The sequence below is a fragment of the Rhodnius prolixus genome, unplaced genomic scaffold (genome assembly GCF_049639745.1).
Source record: "Rhodnius prolixus isolate KJV_2025 unplaced genomic scaffold, Rpr scaffold_5, whole genome shotgun sequence".
NCBI lineage: Eukaryota > Metazoa > Arthropoda > Insecta > Hemiptera > Reduviidae > Rhodnius > Rhodnius prolixus.
The window spans coordinates 40,187,839-40,200,572 of NW_027411624.1; the positions used below are offsets into that span (position 1 = coordinate 40,187,839).

A 12,734-nucleotide genomic window follows, 5' to 3' on the forward strand; every position below is an offset into this window, starting at 1 on the left:
TATTTTGTAAAAGAAGTAATATTACAGAAGCAATCGAGAGGGCAATTCTTTCGCAGTTACTATAACAATAATTACAAGTTCAAAAAAGTCTGGTGAAAATACTTTTTATGCGTTTTATGTAATCAAATTTTGTTCTAAATTGTGTTGATTGGCTACACTGTTAATCACAATTATACAACGCTGTAGGATGTATAATGTCACTGCTTCCTCAGAACCCTGCCTGAAATCTGTTAGGTTGGAACAACGTTCTGATCGTCAAGGAACTGCAGCTTCTTGGTAGTTAGCAAGCGATCTCTCCTACAAAACATGATGACTGTCTTTCACAATGAAGAACGTTTTATAAAACCCTAAAAGGATTCCACAATTACTTTCAAGAGTTTGTGGGAGTCACTTTTTATGTAGTATGTACATACATACATAAAGAAGCATTTTATTCTATTTTCCATTCTTCTTTTCATATCACATTCTGCTCCCAATCTGAGATTTTGAAGCATACTACCTACGGTAAATCATTCTAACACCTATTTCAAAACAATCTCCTTCAAATTCTGCAAGTTAAACGTATGACTTTGCCTCAGGTGCTTTACAGACCAGATAACGGGCTATCAGATTTCTTTTTATTTAGGCCCCCCTCGTAGCCATTAGATCTCAGCCTCAACAACCTAAGAATCAGGCCTCAGCAACATAGTAAGACTGTTTCATACTTTCAAGTCGAAGAGGCATACATTTTGTCAAATATTTAGATTAAGATATCTCATTTTCTTAAAGAAATATTATTTAAATTTATCGAGTAGTAAATGAACAGAAAAGAAATAAGATTTAGTAAAGAAAACTGTAAATATAATATTTATACTAAATATTTGTTCTAGTAATTTGTCGCCCAAATGTCCGGCGCCTTCTCGACTATCGCGCCCAGTAGGCCATAGTTTATTGTTATCCATTGTTACCGGTAATGAAGACACCCATGTTAGTTGAATATTAACTAGTAGAATTTCTCTGCAAATCAGATTTATGTTTGTTATTGTGTTTTTTAAAGATTAATGGTATAATGACGATGCCGAAATTTCAATTAGTTCCCCCCTTTTGCTTATCTACTAATCAGTATTCTTTGGTATCTGAAAACTGCAAATTTTATAATGCAGATAATTGTTAAAATGATTCACTATCTAAACAGTCCAGCCTTTACTTGCGATAAGAGTTAAGGAATATACAAAAAAAAATATATAAATATACAGAATCTAAATGTAATTGGGTCATCTAAAATTTGATCCCTGTAAAGTTATAATTTTTATTTTCTAATTTATCTGTAAGGTGAAAAAACTGGATATCATTTGATAGTAAATTTAAATTTTCATTATTTATTTATTTTTAGGTTTACGTAATATTATGAGATTGTTTACTAAATTTTCTCTTCTACTTTTCGGATTAACGTAATGTTCAAAGCAAACGTTTAAAAGAAAATGTTAATCAACACCACCGAAAGGTTACAATGCATGGCTCCTAATCGTAAGATAAGTGCTGTAAGTTGTTTTGTCAGTGTCAGCAGATATCTTACCTAGGGCCAATGAATCGCTCACAATTATGATACGTTTATATTCTGAGCTTTTGGTAGCTATATTCCTGAGCTTTTGCCAGCTCAGTATTCACCTATATGAGCTACAAGCGAGCCTTGTTATCTCTTGAATTGAAACTGAAGTGTCTTCATCATTGCTTCATTAGCAGTGTTGAGTGTTTGTTCATGACCACTCCTAAAGACCTTAGATCTTGGCCTTCAGGTTATTTGTGTTGTTCCTTTCAATTAATTTTGGTGACATCTCACCAGGATGCAATGCGATGTTATTTTAAAGTTTTTTTTTGTAGACATTTATTCTAGTAATTCCATTAATAAGAATGCCTTGTTTCTTAACTTAAATAAAAGCATAGAAGTGGTAAGAAGCCAGCATAAAGTGGCTAAATGTAGGGTTCTTCATGGAATAGGTGTAGCCACTCATCTCAAGCTTGTGTATTTTTGTTTGTTTGTACGTAGTAAGGAAGTTTAATGGTAAAGATATCCTCTCCTTAAAATATGCTTGGCTAGATATACGACGGAACGCCAAAATGCCTGAAGTAGTGGCTAGCCTCTCATTTTATTTTGAAATGAAAATGTCTCCCTCATCATTCAAGAAAAAATGAACTAAAAAATTAATAATTCCAAAATATGCGTAAATAATAAAAAAAAAAAATCCCAAAACAGAAATAAAAAAGATTTATTCAAAAATAACAGCAAACATAATGTCTAGAAATAAGATTATTTTATAATTCCAAGAGAAATAATCTAAAAGAAAAATGTACTTTGCACTCTTAATTTAATTAAATATTAATTTCTTTTATTTACATAATTTAGAAAATATTTATCATCGTGTATTATTTCTGTGTATGACGTGAAAGAATCATTAAAAAGGAAGATAAAAACAGATGACTACGTCATAAGAAATTGTGATGTCATATAATTAGGCTGAAGAAATTGTGATTGAAGAGATTGCATTTTGGGGAATTTATTATCTAAGACTTGGAAAAGAAACAAAAAAAAAATCAAACATATGAACTCAATGTTTCAAAACTCTTATGCCAGCAATTTCTTGACTTCGAAGAATCTGTAGCAATCTTAGTTGACACCCTTATTTTTATTTATTTTTAATTTGTTATTCAGGTAATGAAGTGGTTGGTACATTACCTTAAATTAGGGGGGCAAGTTATAATTATTTATACAAGAAAAGAACATTTTTACAATTTATAATAATTTATTAGGAACAAAATAATTTGTTTTTACAAGTTATAATGATTTATAAACAAAGAACATTTTTACTATTTATAAAAAGATGTGTTAAATTTTCAATTTTGAAAACTTCACTCTTCGAAATTGTTTGCAATCACATGAAATTTCAAATGTTGGAACGTAAAGTGACGACGATCTGGGCGTAAGATGGACTTGTAACGACTAAAAGATCGTTCAACATCTACAGATGTTATAGGTGCCTTGCTGAAAGAAGTTATCTCGTTGGTTGTAAAGGGTACACGATATTCTGAGGTGACTTCTGTTCCACTGATAATATCAGAAATCTGGCAGATGGTCTCCCACCCTTTGTTCTTGCTCAGTACTTCTACCAGTTTTGATCTGATCAGATCTCCCTTACTCCCAGGTATTCCTTCCACCTTTTCGATGACTTTTTTAAAGTTGGACACGTTTTCTGTCAGTCGAACATTTTGGGACTCAAGTTGGGTAATGGCTTGTGCAAGAAATACGCAATTGTCAGAAATGAATGCAATGTCGTTCCTTAAATTAGGTTTCTCGAATAAAGACTTGGCTGTATTTATCGCTACTGCTTCGTCTTCGAGATGTGAAAGGACATTCTTGATTTTATTGTAGTTTTCATAGTAATACTGAGCTGCTTCCAGCCAAGTATCCCATCTTGTCAATATTGGTTCTGGTGGAAGGCACAAGTCTGGATAGAGATCTTTTAGCATTTTAATGCGACTTGGTGCTTTTAAGAACTCTTTTTTAACCGAGGAGATTAAGGAATCTACGTCACTGAACAAAGATCGGACAGTTTCTGCTACTCGATGCAAGGCATGAGCAATCCACGTCACTTGAATTATCTTAGGATAAAATACCTGAATAGATTGCCCAGCCATGACCATGTTGGGGCAGTATCAGAGAGAAACAAAAGAACTTTTTCGTTCAAAACTCCACTGGGCCATAGGATATGCATTGAGGCATCGAAGAATGGTGGAATGATTGCATTTTTCGAGAACCTCACAGTTCAAAAGGAATGGCTTTGAATCCACATCAGCATCACAGTCAAGTTTTCCAATACCTGCATTGGCAATATACCTGCCCTCAACGTCAGTGGTTTCATCAATTGACACCCAAATCGGTCCATCTTTGATATGTTCTCGAATTTTGTGTTAGTGTATCTTTATAGATATCTTCCAGGTAGTTTTTCCGCAGAGTGCTCTCGTCAGGCATTTTTTTCCCAATATAGGTCACTAAGAATCCTTTGAAATGAGGATTTTTAAGTTTGTGGAAAGGGATATCTGCTCTAACCAAAGCCCGACACAGATCTGTACTCAGAGTAGACTTACTTGATGATGGAGATGTAAAGGAAGGCTTGATAGGACGTCCTCTCTTTCTTTCTGTTTTTATACTCTATGTGCGATCCGGTGGCAATATGTTGGGTGACTTGGGAACGTTGAGAGCAAGAAACGCGCTTGTCACAAGCTGTGCAGTACAAAATGTCTCCATCACTTCGAAAAAGTTCTGCTGGAAACTCGCGAAGATATTTAGCAACCAGTTGTTTGTTTGAGGCCAATGTTCGTGGCATTTCACCCAAAAAAGAATACACTAAGTGACCGAACGAAATGAATTGGACACTTCAACGAACGAGCTGAAAGAACAGACAACGTCAGACAACTTCAAAGAACTAACAAGTGCCCGTCACTGTTTAGCAGCATTCTGTGTAAATTACAATAACCATTGTACCCACTGTGATTCACAGCCCTACAGTCTGTGGTTCTCAGTTCCTGTCAACCACCTCCCAATTATGAAAATATGCCCAAAATGAAAAATTTGAAAAAATATGTACATATTTTGATTAAATATGTAGAAATATTTATTTATTTTAATCAAATATGTATAAATATGCGATAACATCCAAATATGTGAAATAAAAGTAGACTCAAACGGCTTAAAAAGTGTCAGTATGAATACTTCTAGTTGGAAAACGTCTGTAAATTGCCTAGAAAAAAATATGTAAATACATACGAATCCGTTCCCTACTTATAAGAACATCCAGAGAAAATATTTTAAACAAAAGTGACAAGTATGCGATACGCTTTATGGTGAGTATATCAAATTTAATAGTAATTAAAAACGGATCTCGTTGGAGCCGTTTTGGAGCAAAAAAATATTTCAGTAAAACTTGTACGTTCCATAAGTTCCAGTAAAAAATATCATATATTTGGGTACAAACTTATTTCCCAAATATATTTGAAAAATACGATTAAACGTACAACTGGGAAAGGAAGTGTATAGATTCCCTCTAAACTGCATCTTTGCTTCTTTTTTTGTAATGTACGGTCGTATCTCTTGTGTATTCCGGAGGGTAAATGTGTAAATTCTGATATTCTGCTTTTCTGTAAACTTCTTATATTTATTGCATTCACATGGATGACTAACTACTTTTTTTTATTATTTTCTAGAAAAAAATAATTGTAAAGCCAATCTTTGGAAGGAATTGGAGAAAGCATCTGTTTCCGTGTAATTAACGGTGTTTGGAATCTTGAGAGTATTAGTAAAAGAAATATATGTGAGTAATAATAATAAGAAGCTGTCTTTATTTATAAATATACATAAGGACAGATACCCTTAGTATAAAACCATCAGGGGAGAGGGGTATTTTTATTAGAAAACAGAAAAATATAAATAATTTTTTTTCCTATAAAATAACTTAAAATAATTTTCTGGTCTAAAATAAACCTTATGCTACAATAATACAAAACTAAGTAGAAACTTAAATAAAATTAAATTCAGCCACAAGTTGTTGCCTATACTTAAGAGCCATCCTACAATATTTCGATACTAAATCCCACTTCTTTCCGTTTAAGTATTCCTCTAATTGGGCCATTGACAAAAAATCCTTATTAAAATACAATCATCTGAATTCTTTTAATATGGGACAAGTCGCCATAAAATGAAATATAGACTCTAATTCTTTTGTGTTACACATTAAACATTTTTTTGGAATCTCACTATTGTATCTCTTATAATTTAAATTTAATAACTCGGCTCTTATCTTTATAATTAGGCTTATATCATTTATATTGAAATTGTTATTAAAGTAAGCTGCTTCATCTTTTAAATTATAATTTAATAGCTTATAAGTCTCACTAAATAAAGAATTCCTTGCCTTGATACCAGCTGTTTCCACAATAGTTAACCTAATTCTGTCTCTAAGTTTTACAAAGAACTTTTTCCATTCGTTATAACTATTGTTTTTGAAATCATATACTAACCCGTACTCATTATTTACATTTTGAAGCTCCCGATACCAATATACACCTCTCTTGATAACCTCAAGCGCCAGGGGCTTCGGATATCTGTCTTCTGGTAGGATTGAAACTTTAATTATATAATCATGATGGAGCTTTAATGTGTAGAGCTATATTGGCGGAATCTGGGTTTCTAATATTATGGCATTATTCGGTGTATTGTGAGGTAGTTGCAATAATTTTTTGATAAAAAAAAGCAAATAACCGGTCAACCTGGTGATATTTCTTCCCGCCCCCACACCTGTGCCCCATAACAATTCATGTGAGTATTCAAACCATATTTTTATTCTTACCAATTTATGCACAATATAGTTGAACACTGAATATTTATTCACGTTTTATTCGGTATCTTCCAAAATCTTTAGTAAGATTGGATGTAAAGGAAGTACAAGATGGTATGTCCAAGGTAAAAAGTTAGATACTACTATCTCTGCAAGAATATTGATAATGTAGAATTTGTATTTGCCATATTATTTAATCACATTATTTATTGATTATTATATTTATTTATTTTTTTCTCTTTAGTTACAATATCTATAACATTGCAAACAGTTATTATTGTACCTTTGTTTATGCACGCGTGTTTATTGTATCCTGGACCGGTTTCGGACTTTCAAACTAGATTAGAGGTAGAAATATCAGTTTGATGTAGATTTTCAAACAGTATTTATCTTCGCAGCTAAAGTTTCAAAATTTCTTAAGTATTCAAACGTTCAAGGAAAACACCGCTTTATTAATAATTATTTGTAGGAGAAAAAAACGTTTTGCAATATTCTCTTTTTTAAAAAAAATCTGTATTAATGAACATAATTAATGCAAGGCCTCTTTCCTTATCTAAACTGTCTCCGAAGAAAATGAAAACAAATGTATGTATTTATTAGAGGGAAACAATCTAATCTTAAAATGGAATTTGAGGCAAAAAAAATGTTAATAACTTGCCCTCAATTTATGGGCAAAAAGGCAATGAACTATAACAGTTAAGAAATAATTTTTGATAATTAATCTAATCCCTAATTAGGAAAAAGATCTCTTGTGAACAAACACAATTTTCTCTTTACTATAATTTTTCTTAACTAAAATATATTTTTCTCTGATTAAGTGGTAAAAACTTATCCGTTCTTACCATGTACGGTTGCCTTCTACGAAGAATTGTTCAGGTTCCAGTTAGAGTGAGAGGAGATCTGGTTATGGCCTTCTACTTTGAGACTGTTTAATATCACTTGGTGATGCCGCTACCACTGTTTTGGATGAGCGGTTTCGTAAATCCTCGGTGAAACGGTTTTGACTCGGTTCAGCTTGACAGGTTGCGTTGAAGGTGATGAAATCGTTTGCTTTCCATCTCCAATCTGGTATTAGAATGTTCTAAAAGACTAGGAGAGCTGATTGCTTTTAAGATGATCTTCTAGACCAGCATTTCCCAACCTTTGTTTGGCTCGCGTACCACTTGGTAGTACCTCATGCTAAATTGTACCACTTGGTAGTACCTCATGCTAAATTGTACCACTTGGAAAAATGATTGTATTTCGTGAAATTTCTTATTCCGAGAGTTCTATTTTATTATTATTATCTTTATTTGTATAGAGATACAATGTATCTGCTACAAAGGGGTTCATGTTCACTTTATAAACTTCGTAAAGTGTAAGATCTTGGTTTTAACATTTTTTTTAAACAATTAAAAATTGCGTAGGTACATATTTTTCTCTTCAAAATTATTAATTAATTTACAAAGTTCTTCTTTAGGATTATCATATTTGAGCCCCAATCTTCTAAATTAATTTCTTTTAAGCATTCAACTACCTGTAAGTACCAGTTAAATTTAATGTTGCTTGGATTAGAGCTTACAATCAGTCTCTTTAAGCAGATTTTTACATAGTTATCATTTAAGTTCTATTCCAATTATCATTTGTGATTTCGGGTTTTGAAAAATACTCCATGAAAGACAATTTTAATTCTGTTAAATGTATTATATTTTGTGAATGTAATTATTTAAATCAGTTAAGTGCAAATGTTTCCTATTTTATTATAGAAATATTAGGTTTGTGATATTTATTATTCTAACGAGCAATTCTAATTCTAGTTTGGGGTTTTGAAATTCAATTATCATTTGTGTTTTCGGGTTTTGGGAAAATACTTCATGAAAGACAATTTTAATCCTGTTAAATATGCTATTATATTTGCTCGTATATCTTGAGACAGACTAACCTTATTACCCTACATACTAACAACTTTACTGTATAATATTATTAATTAAAATAATTTTTATGAATTATAGGAAAGGAGATTTTTATGCTTTGATTTTTTTTTTTTTTTTTAAATTTTTTATGTCCGCCATTACTGTTTATTTTTTGCGTACTACCAACCAGCAACTGGCGTACCACAGGTTGGGAAACGCTGTTCTAGACTGGTTACCGGGTTACGTAAGGGGTTACTGGTAACGAGAAACTTGACAGGCATACTTCCTTATTTCCCTTCATCGATCCCCCGTATATGTTTGCGGGTGTAACTGGCCTCGCAGCATACATCCTTATGCTCTGTGGGCTATTGTGAGGCGAAAATACTGATACTGTCTTTTTTTTTTTTAGAAACATGTTGTTCCAGTCTCTTGCGGTTGGTTCCCTCGCTGGGCAATCTAAGATTAAGAAGCCATTTCTTATCTACGAAATGAGGCTTAATACTCGATCCTTTTTTATAAAGGTTGTGAGATGAAAGAGTAACCACCCATCCATCTTTTACAGCTTACAGTTACAGATAAAAGGACTACTTCCGAAAGTTCTGGAAAGAATTTATGGGGAAAAAAATCCCATTCAGTGTGATGCAGATACCTCGTTCTCTTGTAAATCTCTTTTAGGTAGGGGAAAGGTTGGTACTATAAACTTAATGTAATAAATTTTATTAGAGGATGACTAAACAGATAAACAAAGAGGTAATTTAAGTTATAAAAACAATAATATTAATAAGATCTACACAGCTAATTGTAGTTATTTAAATTGAAGAAGGTCGGCCGGTCAATTGGTACTTATAATTTTTGTCTTTTTAATCTAGAAAAAAAAAAATAATCTACACTTATATTAAAAATAATTTTTTTTAGAGATAGGAGAAAGATTTGTTTGGAAAGTTTGCGACGTAGAAAAACCAGGTTTGTATTGAAGTATGGTTTCTTAAGAATTATCGTTTGTAGAACTGGTATTCTTTTCCACTCTTGTATTTTGAGTTGTCGATTCAACATTTTTGCTCTCTTTATCGCTCTTGTAGGTCCAGTATTCCCCCCCCAAAAAAAAATTGACCCAGATCATTTTATAAGAGTGCCCCTTAACATTCGCAAGGTTCGGGGGGGGGGAAGTAAAATGTAAGGCACTCACAATAAATTTGGTTTTATTTTTATTTTAAAACTTGATTTATGCCACTATTTTTTTTTTTTTGCTTTTTTTTGGCATTGGCTTTCGCCATACAGACAGCATCGTCTAGATGCTTATCACTAGAATATCACTCACTCTCCATTCTTACTTATAAATACATTCGCTTCACACATTCATCCCTCTACTATATCCAACTATTTACATACAAACTTACAACTAATGGATAGATCAGTACTCCTATATTCCTGCCATCCTTATAGCTTAACCGAAATTAAAATCACCGTAATCCTTCTCTAATCATTTTCTTGCATTCATTCTACAACTTTTAAATACCTTCATATTTCATTGCTAGCTCTGCTATAGACTTAAGCACATTGGTGGAAAATATAATGTCTTCGTAGCGAAATGGTGCATCTAAATACCTGTATATATCGTCAAACATTCGTTTCCTTTCTACCACATAACGTGGAAATATCATTATTACATGTTTGAAATCCTCCCCCTCATTGCAATGTACGCAAAGAGGGGAGGACCTATTGTTGATCCTGTATAGATACGATACGCACACAGCGTGGTTCGCTCTCAGCCTGCTTATTGTCGTAACAACCCATTTATTTAGTGACAGTTCCCTTAAACCAAGGTTGTCTAGGTAACTGATCTGCCATAGTTTTATAGAATCTCCCTTTATCACCATTATTGTAATCTGTCTGCCATTTTTTTTTTTTTCTCACTTATCAATTGATAGCTAAATGATTTTAAGATTAGTTGGTTACACGATCTGGCCGACCTTTACCAGAGAAATCTATTTCGACAGCTCGAAGCTTTTAGATTTGTTTTTTTTTTTTTTTTGGTGAGGGTCCAATAATAAACCCTCCATGTGTAAATTTGTTTGTTTGTTATTGTTTTTTCCGGTCTATTGTTGCCGTTAACTGACTTCACAATATGGAATTCATCACATTCTTAAGACTTATATTTAGGACTTTTTTTTTTTATGTAAGAATTTAACCGTTTTGTTCAAACCAAAAGAAACAATAACGGGTTACGTGAGGGATTACGGGTAACGAGAAACTTGACAGGCATACTTCCTTACTTCCATTCATCGATCCCCCGTATATGTTTGCGGGTATAGTTGGCCTCGCAGCCTACATCCTTATGCTCTATGGGCTATTGTGAGTCGAAAATACTGATTTAAAACACAATTTTTATTTATTTATTTGTTATATTACACCAGCGCCTAGATACGCCATAAGTAACAATGACAATAACTGACCACTTACAAACTCACTAATTGAGGGGAAAAGTTACCCAGTGATAATCACTCCCTAAGTCATCACCCAGGATTAGCTACTCTCTTCAGAAGAGAGAAAATCGCGAGGCCACTGACGTTTCAATCGTCTGGGAGGATGATCTGGATGGTGATGAGATGATAAATGGCGGACAAGAGGATTGGAATGAGAGTGGAAGTTCTGATGAAAATTTTTATAACGAGTTCGTGCAACCTGGACCTACAAATGGAATTTACAATCATTTAAATACAGATTCAACATAAAATTAACCTAATTTCATAAACATTTTCTTTAAATGCCATTCTTTATGCACACAAATGATCTCATATTGCCCAGAAAAGTAGTTTTCGTTAAAAATGTGGAATTAAAATAAAAATACTAATTATTATTTTTTATCAATGATATTAATTAGAATTTTTTTATTTATAGTTATTTATAATAATAATCAGCAGTTATATCAAATAATAATCAGACGAATAATTAGTTATAATTGCGCTTTTGAAATTTTCATATCACATACAGTTAATAAAATACTGATAAGCTATTAGAACAGTTTCTCCAGATTCCAAGGGCTTTTCAATGATAAACTAATTAGCTAATATTTAATTAGATTAGATTTTTATTTCATCAAGATTTTTTGTTTTTTATAGTTTATTAATCATAGCGCACAAATTTATTACAATTTATTGTTAAAGTAAATTTTAAGTTTTTCGTACTACTTTAAGAGAAAATTAACAATCGTTTAAAATACTTTATAAAAGAAAGCTTTGATTCTATGGACGAAGTAATAACAAATCAAGTCACTATCAATTGAAGAACTTGGTGCAAAAAGGAGTTATCTACATTTTTTTCAGAAAATGTGTTTAGTGGCGCCCCCTATTGTATGTTCAATTCTACTTCTTTTGGTGCATAAACGAGTCTTTATGCAGACTTGTTTATTATTACTTATTCTCTAACCTAGGTTAGATTTGAAGCAAAAATGAGTTTTCTACAACAGTTAACTTTCTATTACATTCCTTGGAAAAAAAAAAATTGTTAGGTTTATTTAATGTTTATATTAGGTAGATATTATCATTTTCATTTTTGACAGGCATAATAATATATCTATCATTCGCTTCGACAAGACACAAAATGCCACTTAAAAGCTCAAAAAATCTGTTGACTAAAGTACCTTAATATGTACTCAAGTATTACTGAAAATTATGATTTTGGTGCAAAAAAGAATTAGCTGCAATATTAACATATAGCAAGCTTAAAAAATGCCCTAGAAAGTTCAAATTGAACCCCAAATGACCCCATCACAATATATTAACTAACCCTTACAGCAGTCACAACAAAAGAAATACATCTTAAAGCATATTTAGTATTTTGTGCCTACTAAAAATTTTAAAAAACTGAAGATAACTCCTTTTTATGGTAAAGTGCCTTGCAACTTCATCTTTCCAGGAGTTTTCCTTACTATTGCTAAGATGGTACAATTTAGAACATATCATCCTGGACTAATTCTCAAAAGAATTACCAGTATTCCTTATTTGATGAGAAATATCTGCATATATAACTTTACAAAATCGTCAGGAGATTTGTTACGAGTTTACTCTTCCGACTCCCGTTGAAACAGTAGGAGCTGTTTCTTCTAAGGCACCTCTGAGTTAGTAAATCCTTGAGTGGAATTCTATTAGCAAAACACAGATTCTCAGTTCTTTTGTGATTGTAATTGCTCAGGCAGTTGTAGCCTATCCCTTGTAGTTGAGCATCTAGAGTCATTCTCTCTTTTGTTTGTTTTTCCGTCTTATTTCTGTGATCTTCATTACACACTTAACCCTCAGAAAGGTTCTGGTTGCATAAAAGAGTTCGCTTTCCTTCTCATTGCCAGGATATTGAACTTAACAATAAAGTTGAGCTTGCTCGTATTACTGAACTGTTAATACTGATGCTAGAAAAGAAAAGTTCAATGGTGGCTTGATCCTCATATAGAATAATTATTTCCTTTAAGACGAACCAGATG

General features: G+C 32.4%; 1 protein-coding gene across 9 annotated transcripts in view; it reads left to right on the forward strand.

The window, feature by feature from the left end:
- Root (ciliary rootlet coiled-coil, rootletin) overlaps positions 1-12,734 on the forward strand; it is a 105,044-nt gene that overhangs the window by 14,320 nt on the left and 77,990 nt on the right. For 6 of the 9 annotated variants that reach the window (XM_074136209.1, XM_074136205.1, XM_074136213.1 and 3 more), the window contains 2 exons: positions 5,239-5,345; positions 8,670-8,946. The exons of 1 other annotated variant lie outside the window; for it this stretch is intronic. The gene's annotated coding sequence lies outside the window, so the exon portion shown is untranslated. The remainder of the gene's footprint in view (positions 1-5,238; positions 5,346-8,669; positions 8,947-12,734) is intronic. 2 more of the 9 variants (XM_074136207.1, XM_074136208.1) reach the window with 2 other exon arrangements.